We start from the raw sequence: 22,434 nt of genomic DNA, 5'->3' as shown, positions 1-22,434 counted from the left end.
TTACCACATCCTTATCCACCTTTTCCTTTTTCATGTGGAGGGCAGAGGATGAAGATGTCCCTGCAGATATGGTGTTAAGAACTAAGGCCAGACTCCTCCTCCCCCTCAAGGAGTTGCACAATCTACTCCTTAGGGTTTTAAAGGTAAACACCTGACAGATCAGACATCACAACAGTTCTGAATGTTTTAGTCTCAGCCAAAGAAGAATACAAACTGACTTTAGTAATCTTTATATGGAATGTGTATATCACAGACACACCTACCCTTTTTGGCCCAGACACAGGGCTTCCTAGAAAGCACTAACTTACAAAAATATAAAAAGGTAAAATAAAAAAGAAGTTATGTCTTACCATAACGTTCCATCCGAGTTATCCATCTTCATCTGTCACCAACTTCTGGAGGGTCGGTTCCGATCCTTTGGAACTGACTAGGCCATTTCTTTTGCTCGTGGACTCCAACAACCCTGGAGCACATCCCTTACCCATAATGCTTAGGGTAGATTACCTCACATTGAGCCTGCTAAGTAAATGAAAGATGTAAAAATAAATGAGAGAGATCATATCTGGAGTAGAATTATATTCCAAGAGGAAAACTCAGGTGAACACCCGTTCCTCCAGGAATCAGGCAGGGGGTAGGAGGGAAGGGAATTGAAGACAGATGAAGATGGACAACTCAGATGGAACATTGTGGTAAGGTGCAACTTCTCTAGCTGAAGGTGTCAATCTCCATTCTGTCATCAACCTGCGGGACAGAGTCCCCAGCTACTTAGAACCCTTAGGTGGAATCAAGGAAGGATATTTCTGAGCACCACTGCACCAAATGATGCTCTTCCCCAGAGAGCAGATCTAACTTGTGATGAGTAACAAAGGCATGGGGAGAAGCCCAAGTTGCAGCCGCACAGATGTCATCCACGGATTTTCTCGATTGGAAGACCTCAAAAATAACTACCACTCTAATTGAATGTGCTTTCGGGGTATATGCAAAAAATACCTCCTCATCCTATAAACGAAAGAAATACAGTCCAAAATCCACTTCGCTAGGGTTACTTTGTTTACAGGTTGTTCCAATTTAATGTGTGAAACAAAACAGCTGACTGGACGTTTTGATATCCTTGGTCCTGTCAAGGTACAATCTTAGCTGTCAACATCTGACAGATGTAATGAGTACTCCCCCTTGATAGAGAAATTTGGGAAAAACACTGGAAGGTTAATGCATTAAAGTTGGTTTCCGAAACTACCCTAGGTAGAAAGGATGTGTTGGTTCCGAGAGAAACTCTATCCTTATTGAAAATAAAATATGGTGGTCTAGACAAAAGTGCATGAATTTCCGAAATTCATCTAGCCTAAGTGATAGCTACCAAAAAGATAGTTTTCCAGGATAAAAACTTTAGATCACATCTAGAGGCTGGCTAGAATGGGGGTTGTGTCAGCTTGCACCATCAAGGTAAGGTCCCAAGGTGGAGTAGGGTCCTAGTAAGAGAAGCGCAGCTTTTCAAAAGGCCTTTTTGGGGGATGGGGTGGCATAATGGTTAAGGTATATACCTTACAGACAGAAGGCACAGGATTTGATTTGCACAGGGGGTAATTTCCTAGGCTTAAAATGGCCCACAAGTGTATTTAGCCTAGGACTAATCTATGAACCTATGAAGAAAGCCTATATACAATGATAAATGATCCATGGAAACCACTGTGGAAATCAGAAATGGCTGCCAGTTGGGCTTTAACCATAAAAGTGGAAATGCCAGCATTGGAAATGGAAGCTAGAAAATGAAGAATTTTGTGAAATGGTGCTGAAAAAGGATCAAAGTGATGCAGAGCACAAAATGAATGAATCTTTTCTATTTACTTGTGTAATGCTTGTATGTAGATGGTTTATAAGATGACTAAAGTGTGCATCCGACTGGAAAAGATAGCTTACCATGCCTGGCCACTAATGGAATTGGAGAAACAAAGCTGTCGGAATTGGAGAAACAAAGCTGTCGGAATTGGAAAAACAAAGCGGTCAGCTTGAGAGCTGTAATGTCCGGGTGACTGATGCCAGTCAGGTGCAACTGTTGGTTTGGAGTTGGATCCAGAATCCAAGTTTTTTGTACCAAATGAGGCCAAAGGAAAGGGAAACAAATTTGCTGAGGTCAAAAAGGGGCAATGAGGATAACTTTGCTCTTCAACTTGACTACAGTCTGTAAAAAGAAATGTGAATTAGTGGGGTCAGAGGAAAGGTATAAAGCAGACCAGGTGGCCAACTGAAGAAGAGTGTCCTTCAGTAACTCCCCCTCCAAGAGGATGAGGGCAAAGTAGCTGCTGCACTTGTTTACAGGGGAGGCAGAAAGGTCGCAGCAAGGCTGGCTCCATGTGCAGAATATCCCTTCCAAAACATTTGGATTGAGAGACCACTCGTGAGGTAGAAGGATGCACCTTCTCAATTTGTCTACTATTACATCTGACTACTCCCGAGTTGATTGCGATGCCTAGATATTCATATACTTGTAAGACTTTGTTTTGCTGTTAGTAGTAGCTGCCTGTAGTAGTGGAAATGCACCAGTCTAAATACAGAAACACCTGGAATCCTTGCAGTCTTAAGTGAGCTGCTTCTACTGTCAAGCATTTGGTGAACACCATAGGGGTTGTGGTGAGACCAAAGGGCAGAACTCTGAATCGGTAATAACTGGCTCTCAGCTGGAAGAGAAGGAATCTTCTGGAGCATCTGTCCACCTTTATGTGGCAATATGTGTCCTGAAGATCTACACAGCACATCCAGTTGTCCTTTCCTAAATATGGAAGACTGGACTGAACTGTGACTATCCGGAATTTGCTTTTTCAAACAGATTTGTTTAGTTCACTGAGATGGTCTCCAGTCCCGTCTTTTTTTGACACTAAAAAGAATCTGGAGTAAAACCTGGATTCTATTTGGTCTGGTGAGACGACTTGAATGACACTCTAGCAGCTTTTGAATCTGAATGGCTGCTTTTCCCCTCTGACCGGAAGGAATATCAGGGAATTTCTTTAAACAGGGAGGAGGAAGGGAAAAGGGAACTATATAGCCACTGGAAATGATTCTCTGCACCCATTTCTCGTCAGGCCTTTAGATGTAGGGATATGCGACTCCCGATTGCCTCCAAAGGTGGACTATCAGGCCTCTGTTCGGGAGCGATGGAAAGTTTCCCAAAGAAGATATCCTGGAAACCCTAAAGTTGCAGGTCACCTCTGCCACAAGGGCAGTGTCTTCCATTATTGCCCCCCCCCCCTGCCCTCACCAGGTGTAGTCTGGAAAGACCCTTGGGATTTCCTGAATCACATTTTGCCAGTTCCTCATCGATTCCTAGACAAGGACTTTTGAGGAGTGGAAAAAATACTCCTATGGCAGGAAGGGGTTTCCCATCCTTCTCACACCTAAAGTCTCTCTAATAGTTGGGCCAAAAAGGGAAGATGTACTGACAAACGAAGAATTGAAGGGCTTCACAAAATCGCACAATTGCATCCACCAGGACTGCCACCTTATGGAAATTGCTTGAACCTGCTGCTCTTATTCCTTCAGCCACATGTGAAATGAGTCTCATGGAAGAATTGGAAATGGATGTCAGGGTAGCCAACTGAGAGATGACTTGATTCTAGTACCTCTTCAGAATCAGCTCCTTACAGTATCAGACAGCTCCTTTATTAAGATCTCTCTGTAATCTAGTAAAATGTCCAGGCAATTCAAAGAATGTAGGGGAAAGGTCGAAACAAACCCGCTACCCGAATCTATCCATTGTCCAAGACTCCTTGTTGGGGAGATGGAGAGAGGAACCTTCCTCTGCTAGTTCCTTTTTATTGGCCGCCACTACCACCATGGCATCTACAGGAACTCCCTTTGTCCAGAAAGGTTTATCCTCTGCTGGGGCTCTGATAATTTTGTCTTCTCTCTTGGGAATTGGCTCAGTGGCATCAGGGTCCTTCCACACCGAATGAGAGATCACCTTGAGCTTATCAGCGAATGGAGAGACCCAGGAAGTAGATGGGTGGGTACCAAAAGCCTGCAGGTACACGGATTCCTTGTCTGAAGGGTTGAGGGACTTCAACCACCTCTCTGAGTATTTCTAGGCCGTTTCCAAAGTAGACATTGCCAGGAGCTGATCTGGGGGGACCTTTTGCCCTCACTGAAATCAGTGTCTTATGCAATGAACTCTGGAGAATCCAAGCGTTTCCTCTTCCACGATTTCTTTCAAGGGACCTCCTCTGGGGAGGTTTTGGAAGAAGGGGTAACCTGCTGGGTAACCTGAGGATGCAGTACCCGCTAATCCTGTGCAGGGGTTGGTGTATGCTCTGGGCCTAAAATGGTCATGAATGGAGGCTCCAAACAGGAAGGAACTGACCTAGTACTAGAAGCAGCCAATACCCTCTTTATGGCCTTGAAGGCTGAGCCACTAGAAGAGAAGAGGTGTGCCGGGAGCAAAAGGGAAGACCTTGACAACAAAGCCCCTCCCTGTCCTGATTAAGTTCCTCGAGACCAAAGTCGGACCCGAACTCATCCGTGTCGATTCACTGACACACTGGGACAGCTCAGATAAAAAGGGAGCAGACCCCAAAGACTTGGAATCGAAGTTGCGGCCCAAAGAGGACTCCAGTTGTGACAAAATCTAAGTGCTCAGGGCAATTGTCCATTCTGAAGAAAAGGAGATGCTCAGAACAAACACAGTCAGTCCTGGCAAGCATGTAACTGAGGACTCTAAAGTACCTGTGAAGGTTAGAGGAGGAGATACGGAAGGGGCTGGAAGGTGTTGACACCGGTTTCGATGGGGTAGGAACTGATGGAGTGCCTGAAGCACCTTGGGCCCAGAGTACTTTCATCACCAATTTCTCCATGGTATCTTTAGTCAGACTCCTGGAAGAACGGACGGAGATCACGGATGGGGACTTAAGTCTAAGAATGGAGATGGTGGCCTGTCAGCAAAAGGGTCTACTGAAGGTGAACACCGAGTCCTAGGTTCTGGAGTATAAAAAGCCAACTGTTTCAGTTTAGATGAATGAGTCGGAACAGAGAAAGCAGACATCAGTTCCGAAGCACACTTCGGGGTCAGTTTAGAAGTCGGTTCTGTCACCTTTTTTGGGCTCTGCACCAAGAAAGTACTCAGAACTGAGGCACAGCATTTTTCACCTCCAAGGATCTAGAGAAGGAAGAAGTATGCCCAGACTTGTGTTTAGCCCTGACCGGAGATCCAGATATAACCTCCCCCAAAAGAGGAGGGAAGACGATCTTTCAGAATAAGTTTGTTCTTTCTACCAATGCTTGGTGACTGAAAATGTGGCAGAGCAGTCCTCTTTCAAATGTGAGACCCCCAAGCAAATACACGCATAACAAATGCTGGTCAGAAAAGGGAGTTTTGTGAATGCATTTCATACATTTTTTAAAGTCAGCTAGAGCCTTCTCTCCATCTACCATATGCATGAGAAGTCAGCAATGGCAACACACACGCACACACACACACACACACACACACACACACACACACACACACACGGAAGAGAACAGTACCATACACACAAGAAAAAATGAACAGGGGACAGAAAATTTTTTTTTTTTGTGTGTTTTGGAAAAAAGTTACCAACAACAGGAGACTTACCTAACTTTAAGAGAGGAGGATAAGGTATACCAGCAATGTTAGTAAAAGCTACCCAACTGTAGTCAGAAGTTCACCTAAAACATGTCTAAAAGCTATACAGAAGGTGCAGTAAACCAAAACAAGGCTAGAAACAAGATTAGAAAGGAAAGGGAAGAATTTTGAGAACAATATTTGACTTAACTGGTAAAGCTCGAGAGAGATGGAGAAATCACATCTAAAGTTGAAAGTGACAAATGAGATCTGGGGTAATCTACTTTAAGCATTATAGGCAAGGGATGTGCTAGAGTGTTTTTGGAGTCCATGAGCTACAAAAACGGCTGAGTCAGTTCCGAAGGATCGGAACCGAACCCCCACAGGTTGATGACAGAATGAAGATTGACAACTTAAGCTAACAGGTTTGCAAACAGGCTACTAGTTTAAGCCTGAGCTCTAAATCTAGTTAAGTCATGTAGTTGTTCAGTCACACATTTTCCTGAACACAAGCTACAGTACAGCATTTGGGATGAATTATGACAAGGAAGTTCTGAGAACATGCAATGTATAATGTATGGACACATCAGGAGCCAAGCATACACACAGCCAAGTAGAAAGGACCTTGAACTCTAAGTGAGACAGTATATGCAGGAACACCCAGCAGTCAAGTCCCAGTACAAAGGAAAGTACAGTTGTGCACACTTACCATAAATGTAGATGTTCGAGTGTATTCACTGTTGCAGTCATCACATTTGGGTTACCCTGCCAGGGGTAGCCCTCAGTCAGCCCAAATACCAGAAGCTTAGTATTTCTGCGTCTGTTGCTGTCGCTCCAAGTACCGAGTTCACATTAATACTAGTGAATCAGCAGCATTAGCAAAGTACCTTTGTACAGAGGAATTGTTCAAAAGGTTGGAATATGCTTAAACAAGGAAGAAAGAGGAGTCCTTGAAGTGTTTTATATCATATCTTTAAGCATGGCATTATTCTTCACTCATTCGTGACGTGGGTTACCCCAGAAAAGACACACTGGGGTTTGCACAGATACTGATATAAGTTTTTCATTCATGCATTCTTTCTAGAAGGCATAATGCTTCCACAACAAAATAATGTTCTGACTTTCAGTTTCATTTGATGAATTACTGCTGTCACATGCAACCTCTTAAGTTTCCAATTATTTAATGATTCCATTTGGTTAATTAGCTACAAACTCAAACAGAAGTTCCTTCCCTACTTTCATTCAAGTTGACAAATTACATGGTGCTACTAAAGGTTCAAAATCTCTCTCAAATACATATTTCCATCCCTTCTCACCCACTGTTTCAATGGTATAATCCTAACAAAGCACTGAGAAGGGGACAGGGGACATGTTACATGTCACTTGTGAGATAGCAAATATTAGCTTGCTAAAGCATGCTAAATGATGCATTAGACACTGACAAAGAAATTAAGTTGAAATGGTGAGTAGACTAAAACGAAACAAGTTAAGAATTATACAAATTATGCTTTATAACAAAGATCTATTAGTAAGAAACAACGAAAGTTATGGATTCGCCATAATGCCAGAAATCTCACCAGAAATGATTGACTTCAACAACTGGCTAAGCTTCTGGTGTCATTCAAAGGGGATCCGGTATCTGTCTGCCTGGGACAACATGATTGACGGACCTCGATGCTTTGCCAGAGATGGTCTGCACCTGTTGCCCCAGGGATTCAGGTTTCTGGCTAAAGCTCGTCACCCGTACAGTGCCTTTTTTAGGCAAAGTTCAAAGGACAAAACCACCACTGTAACAGGTACAAGCATGCAAAACCTGAAGGTAATGCTACTCAATGCTAGAAGTCTAAACCTCAAAATGCACTCTTCTAGAGGCACTCCTAAAAATGGAGAACATCGATATCTGTGCAGTAACTGAGACCTGTCTCAAGGCTCCAAAGAGCACCCCTGCAATGCCAGGCTACAACTCCTACCACACGTTTCGGCCACCAAACCAGGACCAAAACACTAAAGCTGGAGGAGTATCCACAGTCACTAAGGACATTCACACAACCAGGCTAGTTTCCAAACACAATGAGTCTGAAATTGTCCAGGTGCAACTAACACTAAGTAAGACTGCAATCCAAACTGTAGCTTGCTACAGATGCCCCACCATCCCTACCATGCCCCAAGATTCTCACTACACCTTTCTAAACGTACTGGAAAATATTAAGATACAACCAAACACTCTAATACTGGGTGATTTCAACTACCCTGCCATTAACTGGGATAACTATTCATGTAACAACTTTGCCCAATGGTTCTTGGAATTCATGAATTCCAATGCCCCGGCTCAACTAATCCATAGTCCCACCAGGGGGTCCAATATCCAAGACCTGGTCATTACCAACATGAGAAATCAATGCTCCACACCTATGGTCATCCTCTCGTTGGTCAGGTCTGACCATAAGCTAATCACCCTCAACAACCACATCCACCCCCACCCCCCATAAAAAAACTTCTCCAAAGCCAACTTCATGCTACTCAAGTCAGAAGTGACTAACTTCATGACACCCATGCAGGTGGTAACTGAAAGTTTGACTGCTGAATCCTACACTAAGGCACTGTATGAGCACATTCACTCATGCATGAATTGTGCCATCCCAAATAGAACCAACATGCTCTCCTCCAAAAAAAAGGAAGCCAATCTGGTGGTCCCCTGCCATAAACTTTACAACAAAAGGAAGAAACTGTTGCAGAAGAGGAAAATCCCAGGATGCAAAAAACTCCCTTACCAGCCTCAGTAAGAAGCTGAGATCCCTCATAAAATCCCCCTAAGCTAGATACGAAAATAAAATTGCCAGAGATTCCAAAGACAACCACAAGCCATTCTATAACTATGTCAGGAATCTAAATGGCAATGCTCAGATCTGCTCTAAGCTACAACAGAATGGCATTAAATATACTGATCCCAAGGATATTGCCAATATCCTGGCAGAACAATTCTGTGCCAACTTCACCCCGCTTCTCACCCCCTAAAAGGCTCATCTCAATACCAGAAGACTGCCAAGTTCCAGTAATAACGGTCACACAGGTAAAAAAACACTCTCCAAAGCTAAGAATACAGCATCCATGGGACCAGATGACATCCCAGGGCTGTGTACTACATGAACTACAAAATGAACTGGCACCTCATCCAAGTGTCATGTTTAATCACAGCCTCACCACAGGCTTTGTGCCCACTGAGTGTCGCACAGCTACCATTATCCCACTCCACAAGGGGGATCCACCTTGGATCCCGGGAACTACCGCCCCATCAGTCTGATGAGCCTGATGTGCAAGGCCATGGAACCAGGACCGAAACACTAAAGGTGGAGGAGTATAGTACAGTTTTGTACCTACCATAAATGTAGATGTTCTAGTGTACACCCTGCTGCAGTCATCACACTTGGGTTATCCTGTCGTCATGCGGTCCCGCAGTCAGCCTGAATTCCAAAGTCTTGGTCTGGCGTCTGTTGCTGTCGCTTCTTCCCTGACGTCAGTGCGCCAGGGGTATATATGATGCATCCGATGCCATTTTCTTCAGTTTTTCTTGCCCCAGATGTCAGGTGCCCCCCAAAAGGTGGTCAGTAAATAGTACCAATCTAAAAAGTTTAGCACAAACAAAACATCCCTCCAGCTATAAGCAAATACATCACAAAGGTAGTATCAGGTTTGAAGGTATTGCAAAGTTTTAGTTAGGTCAGAGGGGACGGAGGGACGGTAACCTGGACTGCAGCAGGGTGTACACTCTAACATCTACATTTATGGTAGGTACAAAACTGGACTACGTTCGTGTTACCCTGCTGCAGTCATCACACTTTGGTAGAATCCCAAAGCTAAGGATGGGAGGTGGAGTCAAACAGGGTTAGAGGAGGCTAGAAGGCCCTGCAGAACTGCAGTGGCAAAGCCAGCTCTAGTCTTAGAGTAAAGTGATAAGTGGTAGTGTTTGGTGAAGGTGTGTACTGAACTCCAAGTTGCAGCTTCCAAAATGTCCTTGGTTGGCACCCCCCTGAGGAAGTCTGTAGATGTAGCTGCTGCCCTGGTAGAGTGGGGCCATATGGTAGCAGGAACTGGTTTTCCATGATGGGTGTAGCAAACACGAATGCAATGTCCTATCCATTTGGAAATGGTCTGTTTTGAAATAGCCTTCCCTTGTGAAGCTGCAGCATAGGATATAAAGAGCTGGTCAGATTTTCTGAAAACCTTAGTTTTATCCAAGTAGTAATGTAGCTGCCTGTGAATGTCCAAGGAGTGCAGGAGTCTTTCTCCTTTGTTTTGTGGATTTGGAAAGAAGGTGGGTAAGTGGATGGTTTGATTTAGAGCCACACTGGATACCACCTTAGGCATAAAGGAGGGATTAGTTTGTAGAGAAACTCTGTCTTGATGGAAAATGAGGAAAGGCTCTACTGCCATTAGTGCCTGAAGCTCAGACTCTTCTGGCTGAAGTTATTGCTAGCAGCAGGGCAATCTTCCATGAAATAAACTTTAGGTCAGCAGAGAAAGCTGGTTCAAATGGAGGTAGCGTACGTTTTTCCAGAACAAAGTTGAGGTCCCAGGTTGGTGTAGGTGCTCTCCTGGGGGGCCTAATGTTTTTGGCCCCTCTGAGAAACTGCCTTAGAAGCGGATGTGAAAATAAGGGAGGATCCGTGTTGTAGTGGGCTGAAATAGCTGAGGCGTGGATTTTAATAGATGAAAAAGAAAGTCCTTTGTGCATCTCCGTTAAATACTGTAGAATCTGAGGTATGTGAGGCTGAAGGGTATTTTGGCCTTTAGCTTGGTTCCAGGCGCAAAACCTTTTCCATTTGTCCGAGTAGGCCTTCCTGGTGCTGGGCCTCCTAGCTTCCAGAATAACATCCATAACTGCTTTGTGATGTATTTGCTTATAGCTGGAGGGATGTTTTGTTTGTGCTGGTTGCTTAGGTGATTTGCCATGCAGCTAAATTTAAGGTTTTGAGCTGGTTGTGTAGACTCTGATTGTCCTGCTGTTTTAGCAAATGATCAATTTGTGGTAAAATCCAAGGTGGGCCCTGGGCCATATTCCTTAGTAGTGGGTACCAGTGCTGGCGTGGCCAGTCTGGGGCTATGAGTATCATTCTGGGTCTCTCCTTCCTGACTTTCAGCAGCACCTTTGTGAGAAGGGGCAATGGAGGGAAGGCATAAACTGTCAGGTTTTTCCAAATTAATGAGAGTGCGTCCACTTTCCAAGCTTGATGGAGAAGTGTCCTTGTACAAAATTTTGTTAGCTGATAGTTTTGGGGGCTGGCAAACAGGTCTATGTCTGGGTGGCCCCATTTTTGTGTTATCATTGCAAATACTTGTGGATCCAGTTTCCACTCGTGGGGATCCATGATGTTTCTGCTGAGGTCGTCTGCCAATGTGTTCTTTTTTCCTGGCAGGAATTGAACTTGTAGCTGTACTTGGTAAGCCAGTGCTGTGTTCCACAAGGTCATTGCTTGCCTGCACAGGGGGTAGGAGTGTGTACCCCCTTGTTTGTTTATGTACCACATTACTGTGGTGTTGTCCGTCCTTATTGTAAGCTGTCCTGGATGCAAGAGGTCCTTGAAGGCTGTCAGGGCATTCTGTACAACTAGCATTTCTTTTTGATTGATGTGTAGATTCCTTTGATCTGCAGTCCATATGCCTTGAACGCACTGTCCTGCCATGTGTACCCCCCAAGCATAGTCCGATGCATCTGTTGTCATAGTTTGCATGGCTGGGGGCAAGGTGAAAGGATGACCCTTGTGGGGGTGACATGCCTGTGACCACCATATAAACTCTTGTTGAAGGCAGGGAATGAAAGATATCATTGTGTCCAAGCTGTGGCTGTGTTGAGACCATACGCTTTTTAGGTACCACTGTAATTTCCTAATATGCAGCTTTGCAAATGGTATTAGTAGTATGCAAGATGCCATGAAGACCAAAGCCTGCAGAATTTTTCTTGCAGGGAGTTGGGTCTTTGTTGCCATTGTTTTGAAATATTGAGTCAGTTGTAGTTGTTTGTCTGGCATCAGATAAGCCATCTGGGCCGTTGTATTCAAGCTGGAACTCAGGAATGTCATATTTTGTGAGGGTGCTAGTTTTGATTTCTTTTCGTTTACTGTGTACCCTAGGCAACTTAGAAGGTGTTTTACAAAGGCCAGATGTTGTAAGAGGATGTCCTTGCTTTCTACTTGGATGAGGCAGTCGTCCAGGTATGAGTATATTTGAATTCCTCTGTCTGCAGTATGCAATTACTGGTGCCAGGCATTTTGCGAGAACCCTGGGCGCAGTGGATAAGCCAAAAGGCAGTGCAGAGAATTGGTAATGGGTTGAACCTACAATGAAACGGAGGTATCTTCTGCAATTTTGTCTGATAGGGACATGCAGGTATGCCTCCTTGATGTCCAACGTTGCTAGCCATGCTTTCTTGCCCAACATGGGAAGAAGCTGCTGTAGTGTTAGCATCTTGAATTTGGGTACCTGTAAGAAGGTGTTTAGAATTGAAAGGTCCAGAATTGGTCTCCAAGCATCATCCTTTCTGGGAACTAGAAAGAGTCTTGAGTAAAATCCTTGGCCTTGCTCCCATGTAGGTACCAGTTGAATGGCTCTCATGTCCATGAGAGCTGTAATTTGTTTTTGTGCCTCTGCCCATTGATTTTGTGGCAGGTTTGGCATTCCTCTTATCGTTGGCAAGGTGTGGAAATGGAATCTGTATCCTTGTGAAATAATGTCTAGGACCCATTTGTCCTTTGTGATGATGCGCCAGTTGTCTGAAAAAAGTGCTAATTTTACTCCCAAGGGAGCTGCCAAGAGAGTTTTGCTTGGCCATATGAGGTTTAAGTCATTGTGTTTGCCTTCTAGTAGTTTGGGGCCTGTCTTCTCCTCCCTTCTGTGTTGCAGTGACCCATTGTCGAGGTTTATAGTGGGTTTGTGGTTGTCCTCTGCCTCTTGGGCGTCTGTATTTACCCCTCTGAGGTCTGTCAGTAGCTGGAAAGGACCAATTTTTTGTTGGCCAATTTCTGCTGAAGCGAGGGGCCTGAACCTGTAAGAAATCTTTGACCATCTGCATAGATTTTGCCTTATCTTCCATTTTCTTTACGACGACTTCTGCTTTAACTCCAAATAGGACATACTGCTGTAAGGGAGCATCTAGTAATTTTGCTTTAACATGATCAGGCAGAGTCTATTCCTTTAACCAAGCATGCCTACGTATAACAGACCCAGTAACAACTGCTTTACAGGAAGCTTCCAAGGAATCAAATCCACATTGTAAAGTATGTTTGCCCACCTGTTCAGCTGCATGCAACAGATCCTGCATTTCCTTCAATTCAGACTGTTGAGGGTGTGTGCTCATCTTTTGTTTTATTTGAGACATTAGAAATTGCTGGTATTTTAACATGTGAAATTGACAATTTAGTACTCTCATAGCTAGAGTGGCTGAGGTGTAAACCTTCTTCCCCCCACCTGTCTAGTGCTCTGGAGTCCCTTTCAGAGGGTACAGGATTTTTTGCCACAGAAGCCTTAGCCCCTTTGGGACCCTGGGAGATAGTCTCTGGGTCAACAACAGGGCTTTTATAAAATAATTTGTGGGAGTCAGGCACTCTATAATATCTGTCTGGTTTGGCTGGAGCAGGAGGCAGAGAATCTGGATTTAAACTAGATTCTAAGTAAACATCATCCACAATGTCTAAAACTGGGGGAATAGCAAGTGGTCTGTGCTGGGGGAGTAAAAGAAACTCTCTGAGCCTTTTCTTTGAGTCCGAGTAGTCCTGACCTTCCCAGTGAAAATGTTCCCTCATAGTATGTAAAGTTTCCCCAAAGGAGTAGTCTTCAGGGGGATAAGCTGAGGGAATGGAATCCTCAGCATCAGAATCTTCATAAGGGGGGAAAGAAGTAATCTTGTTCCTCAGAGGAGCCTGAGGAAATAGACACTTGATCAGAGGAGGCATATTCTTCCTCTTGTCCAGGCCTTTTGTCCGGGGGGGGGGAGAGTTGGGAACCCCTGATTAAGGAGATCAAATCTTCAGCCATTTTAAGCATCTGTTTCTTAGGCATGGGGCCTTGAATTGGAGACTGAAGTGCAGTCTTTTTTGGTTTAAGAGGGGTCTTAAGCTTAGGATACGTTTTTATGGTGAGCGTCATCGGTCTGAAGACACCTTCAGAAACCGAAGGTGTTTCTGCAGCACCTGCTTCTCTTTCTGCAATGTTGGTAGGGCATAAAGAAAATGGCTGCGTCGGCCTAGAACTCTCCACCATAGGATCCAAAGCGGTCTCGGGTTTCAATTCTGCGGTAGCCAGGGGCTGCGTAGGCGCCTCACTGAAAACCGGTGAACCGGAGACCGGCCCAGCCGAGGCCTCGGAGTCTGGCTTGGGTCTAGGCTGCCTGTCCTTATCTTTGCGTTTTTTGTGCATTCCGGTAGTCGGTTGCTCCGACGGCATAGTGTAATTAAATTTTCTACTGAAGTAGTGCCGTGCGAAATCAAAGCGTCGTTTTATAGTTCGCTTATTGAACCTAGCACAAAAGCGACAACCAGTGGCGTCGTGGTCTGGGCCTAGGCAAGGTATACAATAAGAATGAAAATCCTTATGAGGTATTTGCTAACCACAAGAAATACAATCGTTAACTTTTTCTGACATCGGTCTGAGGCAAGAAAAGTTTCCCCAACGGGGTACTTAGCTTTATAGAATACTTTGGATCTGAAATTCAACTTCGAAAATCTCAGGATTCGGCCGACTGGCACGTGTGAACTGCTTCTGCTTTGGGCACCGCACGGCAAGAAAGACTGAAGAAAATGGTGTCGGATGCATCATATATACCCCTGGCGCACTGACGTCAGGGAAGAAGCGACAGCAACCGTAGCCGGACCAAGACTTTGGAATTCAGGCTGATTGCGGGACCGCCCGATGACAGGCTAACCCAAGTGTGATGACTGCAGCAGGGTAACATGATGAACATCCACAGTCACTAAGGATATTCACACAACCAGGCTAGTTTCCAGAAAAAAGGAGGTCACTGTCCCATTGTACTCATTCCTCATTAGACCCATTATAAACTACAATGCCCCGTTTGGTATGCACGTCAAAACATCTGCAACAACTAGAAAGGCCTCAGAAATACCTCACTAAAAGAATCACAGGCCTAAAGAAGATGCCCTACGCTGACCGCCTTAAAAAAACTCCAGCTATATTCTGTTGCATATTGTCTACTCAGAGGCAATCTTTGCTTAACATACAAGGACATGTCAAACATGTCAAGCAAAATCCCAAAAAGGGAAGGCATCTCTGATCAGTATTAGCAAAAAACTACGGGCACTCATAAAATCGTCTAAGGCCAGCTTCAAGAGAAAAATTGCACAGGACACTAAGGATAATCACAAGGCTTTCTTTAGTTATGTTAGGAACCTGGGTGGGAATTCCCAGATATGCTCAGAATTAGTCCAAAAATGACAAAAAATACACCGAGTCCACAGACATTGCCAACATCCTAGCTGACAGGTTCAGTGCAAACTTCTCCCCCCTCCCCCCACCAAAAGAGCAAATATCTATCCCAACAGAGTGCTGCCCCCCTGACATCTCAGATGCTCAGGTAAGAGCCGCCCTCTGCAAAGCAAAAAACACAGCATCAATGGGACCAGATGGTGTCCCGAGCTGCGTCCTACATGAACTCCAAGAGCAGCTAAACCCAAACATAAAACTACTGTTCAATCTTAGCCTTACTACAGGATATGTACCCAAAGAGTGGTGTACAGCAACAGTGGTCCCTCTCCACAAAGGTGGTGTCTCAACGGATCCTGGAAACTATCGCCCCATAAGCCTGACTAGCTTGGTCTGCAAAGCTATGGAAAGGATCATCATGCACCTCATAAATAAAGATATTGGGGACCTACTGACAGTGGATCCTACCCAGTTTGGCTTTGTTAAGGGCAGATCCTGCCTCTTAAACCTGGTCGATTTCTTTGAAACAGTCACCAAGGCCATTGACGAGGGGAAGATGGTCCACACAGCCTACCTGGACCTCGCAAAAGCCTTCGATACAATACACCACTCTGGCATTATAGATAAGCTCACCAGCTAAAATATAAATCCCTATGTCACTAGATGGGTTGCAAACTGGCTCAAGGACAGAACCCACATGGTTAGAATTGCTGGAGCCATGTCAGACTCCAAACCAGTTACAAGTGGCGTCCCACAAGGCTCAGTCCTGGGACCTCTCTTGTTCGGTATATATTTCTCGGTACAGGCCAACACAGAAGGACTGTGGCTGACCAAGTTCGCAGATGACTGCAAACTGGGCGCCATAATCAACTCTCCAGCTGACACAAGCATCCTCCAAAAGGGCCTCATAGAAACAGACAACTGGTGCCAGAGCCATGGCCTCAAGCTAAACGCCAAAAAGTGTATAGTCATCCCCTTTGGCAAAAACAAAGTGCCCACAAATTACCACATAGGTGGTAACCCATTAAGTACAGAAGAAGTCATTAGGGACCTGGGGACCCAAGTTGATAGCAATCTCTCATTTGACAACCACGTGGCCAAAGTGGTTAGAAAAACATTTTATATAGCCCACCTAATCATGAAGGGATTCACATCTAGTTCAGGGAGGTCATCGTCCTCTTTACTCATCCCTCATCAGGCCCATAATTGAGTACAATGCCCCTTTTGGGATGTACCTTACCAGACACCTGCAGCAACTGGAAAGACCCCAAAAGTACCTCACCAAGAAGATCAAAGGGCTCAAACAGATGCCATATGCTGCCCGGTTAAATAAACTCCAGCTCTACTCAGTGGCATACCGCCTGCTCAGAGGCGATCTGTGCCTGACGTATAAAGCCATGTCCAACCCGGAATTAATGGACATGCTGCACCTCAGAAAATCCAAATCCCATTGAGCTACACGCTCGAGAGACTTGAACTTCAGCACTGAAATAAATAGGACATGCTGGAGGGACAGATTCATAACCCAGAGGCTCCTTTCACTCTGGAATAAAATCCCAGTCTAGGTTAGGCAGAGTCCCACATTGACTCTCTTCAAGAGGAATCTTGATGAGTGGATGGGAGATCGTAGGTTTACCCCGGCTATCACTTCTGTGTCACTGTTAGACAGAGGCACAGTATACTAACCTCAAAAAAAGGCATAGCAAAATTAATTTAAAATGGGTGGCGAAAGCCAAACACACTCTGGCTAGGCTTATAAATGCCCTAGGGCAGATAGCCTAGTATGAACCTATGAACCTATGAAACCCAGAGCTGTTGGACATGCTACACAAAGAAATCCCAACCCCTCAGTCACATGCTCCAGGGATCTAAACCCTGTCATCACAATGAACAAAACATGCTGGAAGGATACATTCCTGACCCAGAGACTCCCCAGACTCAGGAATAGACTGCCCATACATGTCAAGCAGAGCGCTTCTTTGGCCCTCTTCAAAAGGAACCTTGACGACTGAATGGGAGAAAGGAACCCCCCCCCCCCCCCCCCGGGGATCACGTCAGTCGCCCTGCTAGGCAGCAGTCCAGGGAAGTAACTAGTGTGGGAAGAAAGAGCCAGGGAATTTTTATGGATAGGCTTGCATAGGCCCTAGGGCCGATAGCCTAGTACTAACCTATGAACCTACAATGATGGATCTATGTTGTCCATTTTTATTTTTGCTCAACTAATGGGCCTCAGGATCTGGCTTGACCACTTTCACTAGATCCACAGAGCCAATTTTCAAACCCCTCTTTTACCCAAAAGGCCCCAAAAACCTAACATACCTCAGATTAAGAATGCTGCCCCAAAAAAAACAACAGCTTACTCTATACACAATCTACTGAAGAAACAGCAGAGATAAAACTGGAGCTCAAACAAGGAATGACAAGTTCCCAACAAATATCCCTTAGTTGTCTTCCAGGAAGAAAGGGAAGGGGGTTAGGAGGGGGGGGAGTTGAGGAAGAACAATAACAGACACAGATCCATCATTATAGTGAGTAGATAACTTTTCAATCTGATGTTGTCATTTGCATTCATTCAACTGTTTGGATAGAGTCCCAAGCTAGATGAACCTTGGGTTGTCCTCATGGAAAGGTATTTTGGATTACTGCAGCGTCAAAGGCAGCCCTGTTCCTAGAAATAAAGTCCAATTTGTAATGGGCAATAAACGTATGAGCACTGGACCAAGTGGCAGCAGCACAAATGTCATCTATCAAAGCTCTTGAGTGAAAAGCTGAAGAGGTCGCCACAGACCTTGTTGAATGTGCTCTAGGTGGGTTAAAGACAAAGGATACACAGTCAGCCAACCATTTAGATAAAGTCACTTTAGAACCTGCCATACCCAATCTGTTATGAGAACAGGAGACAAAACAATTGGTCAGATTTTCTGAAATCTTTGGTTCAATGAAGGTAAAAGCAAAGCTCCTGCATATCTCCAAAAGATGCAGCACATATTCACCCTTATTGGAAAACTCTGCAAAGAAAACCAGGAGGTTAATGACTTGATTAATGTTATATTCAGGAGCAACCTTAGATAAAAAAGGATGGGTAAAGTAGTACATAAAGACACCATATCTTTATGAAAGATCAGGTATGGAGGCTTGGAAGAAAGGGCCAAGAGTGCAGATACTTGTCCAGCTGATGCAATGGCAACTAGGAAAAGGGTCTTAAGAGGGCAAACATTATAGGTTGGATTTGTCATAAGATTCAATGGGACTGAGTCAAACTTTGAGTTAAGATGGACAAGTCCCAAGGAGGAGTAGGGTCCTTGACTAGGGGGGGGGGGGTCCTAAGTAAAAAGGTGCCTTTCAGAAAGGTCTTGCACAACTCAGAAGCCAAAGTAGTATGACTTCTGCTGGAATAAAAGTTAGAAATAGCAGCCAGATGGACTTTAGCAGTAAAGAAACTAGTCTCTGCTTTGAAGAGGGATGCTAAAAAAAAAATCTAAGACTGTGGAAATTGGAGCAGAAAAGGGATCCAAATCTCTCTGGAGAGCCTAAAATGGAAAATCTTTTTCATTTACTTCTGTAAACCATCTAACTGGAAGCCTTTTGAGAGGACAAAAGGATATGTCGGATTGTGGAGGAAAGCCTGAGCTGAACGGGAGAAACCATGCTATCAGCTTCAGGCCTGTTATACCCGGATGACCTACCGCATCAGATAAGACAGGAGTTCTGAAATGGGGTCCAGTATCCAGGGTGGATACAGACGATGAGGCTACAGAAAGGGAAACCAGATTTGATGAGGTCAAAAGGGTGCAATGAATATTACCAAGCTTTAACTAGTAGGCTTTCTGCAGGTACTTGGGGAGTAAAGGTAATGGGAGATCAACAGAGGAGACCAGGAGGGCCAACTGTGAAATACAGCATCTCTCGATGACTCCCCCACAGGAAGGATCAGGGCAAATAACCTGCTGCAATTGTTGAGGGGGGAAGCAGAGTGATTACAACCTGGTGGGCACCATCAATGAAAATTTTTTTCTGCCACTTCAACATTGAAAGATCACTTGTAAGGCATCAGAATGGGCCTGTTTAGTTTGTCTGCAAGCACACTGGGATTTCCCCATTATATGCATTGCAATTAGAAAGCAACCAGAAGAGATTGCCCACTGTGACACTCTCACTGCCTTGGGACAAAGAGAATAGAACCTGGCTCCCCCCCCCCTCCTGTTTATTGACGTACCAAACCACTGACAGTGCATGATCAGGACAATTGTTATCCAGAGAGGAAAGCATCTTGAAAGGCTTGCAATGCTAGGACAGCTCTCATCTACAGGACATTGATATGCAAATTGGCCTCTTGAAAGGACCATGTACCATGGACTGTCCTTCCCAGAAATATGCCCCCCTGATGGGAGGCATCAGTGGTCACTGGGGGAGGTATAACAATGACAGCACTGAGAAATTTCATTTGTCTGGATCCACCAAAGGAGGTGTTCCTTGCAAATTTGTGTAATCCTGACTATACTGCATACAGCCCGTCAAAGAATAGACCACTGAACTAATAGGGTCCACTGTAGAATCCGCATAGGCATTTGGCCAATCGCTACAGCCATCAACCCTAAGGCTTGCAAAACTAGTGCTGGAGGAGGAGAATGTGAGATCACTTCCTTTAGCTGGGATCTGAGGGTTTGTAATCTTGCTGGAGGTACAGACTATCTGATCGTGTCTAGATGAGCACCTATGAACGCTAAGTTCTTTGTAGGAATGAAATGTGGTTTGTTGTAGCTGACTCAGATGCACAGAGGGTGGCACAACTGAAGCAAGTAGTCCCTTGCTTGGAGAAATAGATACCTGGTCAAAGCAGTCAGAAGCCAGTCATCTAGATATGTAAATGGCCAGAATCCTAACAGTCATAGGGGAGCTGGTACCACTGCCATGCATTTGGTAGACACCCTGGGGGCTGTGGTAATACCAAAAGGCAACGCTCTGATTTGGTAATTACTATTCCCCACCCCCAGCCAGAAGCACAGATATCTTCTGGACCATTTGTTCATTTGATGGAATAGAATGCATCCTGAAGATCTATCGAGCACATCCAATCGTACTCTCAAAACAATGGTAGAATGGACTGAAACATGATCATCCAGAATTTTGAATACCTTAAGTATTGATTTAATTTGCGGAGGTCTAGAACTGGTCTCAAGTCCCCTGTCTTTTTTGGCACTAAAGAATCTTGAGTAAATTCCGGATCCTATCTGGTTTGGGGGACTTCTTTGGAAGATTTTTTTTTTTCTTGCAGTTTTCTCACTTCCAGAGCTGCTGTGTCCTCCTGACTGGGTGGAACATCAGGATCTTCATTTTTATGGTAGGAATTTCAGAAAACAGTATGAAAACAACCTGTGGATATGATCCTCTGCACCCAGGAATCTGTTGTGATGGACATCTAGGTTTCTAGGTAGACAGACAAATAACCCCCCTCATCCCCCCCAATTGCTTCCAGAAAAAAGCAGCCAGGCAGCTTCTCAGGAGCACTGACAGTTTTGTCAGAGAAAGAATCCCTGAAATTCTGGCTTTATGGGTCATGCCTCCTGTGAGGATGGTATCTTCTATTAGAGAACCTCCCTCTGTCTCTGGGAGAACCATCTCCTCATGAGTCTTGGAAAGGACCTTGGGATTTACGAAATCACATTTTACTACCTCCTCAATGATTTTGTGAAAGGGATCTCTGCAGGGTACAGAGAAAGATCCCAAGGACAGACAAGGTTTTTTCCCTCTTGCTCACTTCTGGACAGCGTTTCCTTCACTTTTGGGCTGAACAGAGAAGAACCACTAAACAAAGCAAAGAAGATGATTTAAGGGCTCTGCAAAATTACACAAGTGCATCCAGGCAGGTCTTCTGATGGTCAAGCCCGAACCCGCCACCCTTGAGCTGCCCTCTGCAGCATGAGAAATCAATCTTATGGCCACATTAAATATGGACTGAAGGGTGGACAGCTGTGAAGAAACCTTATTCAGGTCCGCCATGGATATGGACCCAGAAAGAGATTTGGAAAGCTCCTTTATCAAACAGCTTTACAACATGGTAAAGTGTGTCTCACAACTCAACAACCTCAGGGCAAAGGTTACTGAGGCATCGACATGCCTTCCCAATCTGTCCAAGAACCTATATGCCTTGTTAGGGGATGGACAGATGTGTCAGTGAGCTTTTTTTGTGGTAGCTGCTGCTACAACCATAGCATGTACTGGGACCCATTTACTCAGTGTGCTCGATCCTTTTTGGGGGGGGGGTGCTAAAAATTTATCTGGCTGTTAGGTAACTGGCTCCACAGTATACAGATATGTTCACACATGGTGCGAGACAAGATCTATTAGCTCATCAGCCAAAGGGGTCAGTCAAGACATAGCAAGTCCAGACCAGGCGGCCTCCCAAAACACCAACTCCTCCTGGGAAGAGGGTCCAAAAGACCAACCACCATTTTGCTTCCAGTATTCCCCAAAGTAAATATCCTCAGGTGGAGATCTGGGGGACCCTTCATCAAATCCGTATCTTCAGTGAGAGATTTCTGCTGGGAACCCAGGTGTCTCCTCTTACATGTCCTCCCTCCTAGGGACCTCATCATTAGGATGGTATGGAGAGGTACTGGAAGTGGCAGGACAGTCCCTAGGGACTGACTAGAGGATCAATCAGGTAGGCTGTCTGGATGCAAAGGAGGTGAGAGGCTTAGAACTCAAACCCAGCGGTGGAAGAGATGTGACATCTAAGGGGGGGGTAAGGGTGTCCTCTCTCTAGGTAGAAAGTCCTCTCCACACGGTGGAGGACCTAGCAGAAACAGAAGACTACAGCACCAGTGCCAAAAAATCCCTGTCCCTACAAGCCCTAAACTCCCTCAAAACCCAAACTCAAGGACTGTGTGAAACCAGAGTTGTTCATCAGCGAAACACCCAGAGACAAGGACAGCTCCAATAACTTTAGAGTTGTCCCCCCCCGAGCAGATGTTTTCAGTTCCAAGTCTCCTCCACTCTGAAAGCATCAGAGCCGGGTCAGTCAGGAACACAGTTGGAGTTAAAGAACCACCTGTCTTCGAATCCGATGAGAACACCTTTAGGGATCTCTGATCTGAGGGCTCCAAAACTACTGGATAGATTGGAGGACGACACATCAGTTCAGAGTATGGCAAGCTAACAGGTCCAGCAAGAGATAGAGACATGATTACCTCCATCTGGATCTGAGCTCTGAGGAACATCATCCTATCCACCAGCAAGAGATAAGAGACATGATTACCTCCATCTGGATCTGACCTCTGAGGAACATCATCCTATCCACCACTGATTCAGACAAGTTCCTGGAGGACCCAAGGCAGGAGCTGGTTGATGGTGGCCTGGAATATCTCCTAGGGGTTTCTTGAAGAAAATAAGTGTGGAGCGGAGGAGAGATCAGCTCCAGCACAAACCTGTGA

This window comes from Protopterus annectens, chromosome 17.part0 (genome assembly GCF_019279795.1).
Source record: "Protopterus annectens isolate FY-2018-M chromosome 17.part0, PAN1.0, whole genome shotgun sequence".
Taxonomy (NCBI): Eukaryota; Metazoa; Chordata; order Ceratodontiformes; family Protopteridae; genus Protopterus; species Protopterus annectens.
The sequence above is the reverse complement of the archived record's forward strand: the minus strand, read 5'-3'. Positions refer to the sequence as shown.